The sequence below is a fragment of the Halichoerus grypus genome, chromosome 14 (assembly GCF_964656455.1).
Source record: "Halichoerus grypus chromosome 14, mHalGry1.hap1.1, whole genome shotgun sequence".
In the NCBI taxonomy this organism is placed as follows: domain Eukaryota; kingdom Metazoa; phylum Chordata; class Mammalia; order Carnivora; family Phocidae; genus Halichoerus; species Halichoerus grypus.
Window position 1 is genome coordinate 39,230,297 of NC_135725.1, and position 2,025 is coordinate 39,232,321.

Genomic DNA, 2,025 nt, shown 5'->3' on the forward strand with positions numbered 1-2,025 from the left:
TAAGTGCACTTAAATTCAAGACTGTTTTTATCATTTTCTTCTCAATGGAATTACTCAACTAGAAAAGATCCATTGGTTCCCAAAGGAGAAATTTTGTAAGTAGAAGCCTATTGCTTAAAGTAATTCCCTATGGGAGTACTACCATCTGGCAAAGAAATATGCACATCAAAGTAGAGAGAAAACAGAACCTCTTAAAAGTAATTTTCTCTAAGGGTTTGCCTCCTGGTATCCTGCCCCTCTACCACTCCAGCCTCTCCCACCTGGGACCGCAGCACCAGCCCCCAGGATTGTCCACAGCCAGTGGAGCCAGTGCCTCCCTCCCCCCCCCAGCGGTCCTGCGAGCAGCCCTGGGAGCATCCCCGCCGCGGTGCCCATGCAGATGCCGAAGCCCAGCTGGGTCCAGCAAGCCCTCGCAGGAGGGACTCCAAAGCCAGAGCCAGAACAGGTGATAAAAAAGTATACGGAAGAGCTGAAAACGGCCCCAGATGAGGACTGCATCATCTGTATGGAGAAACTGTCTGTGGTGTCCGGCTACAGCGACGTGACCGACAGCAAGACCATTGGGCCCATGGCCGTGGGCCAACTTGCCAAGTGCAGCCATGCCTTCCACCTGCTGTGTCTGCTGGCCATGTACTGCAACGGGAACAAGGACGGAAGTTTGCAGTGTCCTTCCTGCAAGACCATCTACGGGGAGAAAACTGGGACCCAGCCCCGGGGGAAGATGGAGGTGTTCAAGTTCCAGGTATCCCTACCCGGCCATGAGGACTGCGGAACAATACTCATAGTTTACAACATTCCTCACAGCATCCAGGGCCCAGAGCACCCCAACCCTGGGAAGCCGTTCACCGCCAGGGGGTTTCCCCGCCAGTGCTACCTTCCAGACAACGCCCAGGGCCGCAAGGTCCTGGAGCTGCTGAAGGTGGCCTGGAAGAGGCGACTTATCTTCACAGTAGGGACGTCCAGCACCACGGGAGAGACGGACACAGTGGTGTGGAACGAGATCCACCACAAGACAGAGATGGACCGCAATGTGACAGGCCACGGCTACCCTGACCCCAACTACCTGCAGAATGTGCTGGCCGAGCTAGCTGCCCGGGGGGTGACCGAGGACTGCCTGGAGCAGCAGTGACCCCCGCAGCCTGGCCGGCCCCAGCCCCGCCCTGCCTGCCTCCGGCAGCCAGCCACCCTCTCCCCACGCTGCCGGCTGGGCTGTCCCTGGGATGGGCAGGTAGGAAGGTGCCTTTCCTCCGAGGCTGCAGTGTTTGTCGGGGCCTGCCTTCCGCCCCCCTCCTCCCCTCCAGGCCTGTATCTGTGTGGGAGTTGGGCAAGCCTGGGGAGTTGTACTGTGGGGGCTTAAGATGCAGCTACCTCAGAGCGTGGGGCCCTGCCCTTTGCGGGCTGCTTTGGGTCCATAGTGCTGGGGGCCTGGCGTGGGGCGAGGCGAGACTGCCCCATCGTAGCCAGGGCAGGCATGGGTTCCAGGTCAGCTTCTCATACCTCACATGTTCCGTTTGCAATAAATGCCCTACAGCCAAAAAAAAAAAAAAAAAAAAAAAAACAACTTTAAATCCTTAGCTTGCTACACAGTAAGAAGCTTCCAGATTAGGGGAGCCCTGGTTTGTGTTTCTGATTCTGGATAAAATAAATAATAATATTTAGGGGAACCAAAATATAAACAAAGATCCCTAATTTTATGGCAAGCATATCACTGAGTTATTTCTTTCCCTTCATTAATCACAGATTTCTACTGAAAATAAAATATGGAGACCATTTTGGGATATTGAGGCAACTCTAGTTATTCACCCAGTGTAAAAAAAAACTCATGCTGATAGCTCTCAGAATATGTATAATGCAAATTTACCTAGGTATAGAAGTGAAAATAACAGTGATAGGGAATGATAATACAAAGACAATAATGGTAACTATACTAGTTATTGTCATTTTGCATTTACTGTATGCCAGAAATCATGAAAAATGCTTCTCAGGAGTTATTTACTTAAATGAGATGACAATTCTAAAATAGGT

General features: G+C 51.7%; 1 pseudogene; it reads left to right on the forward strand.

Moving 5' to 3' along the window:
• Window positions 1-230: 230 nt before the first annotated feature.
• Window positions 231-1,562, forward strand: LOC118543031 (putative E3 ubiquitin-protein ligase DTX2 pseudogene; annotated as a pseudogene).
• Window positions 1,563-2,025: the final 463 nt, after the last annotated feature.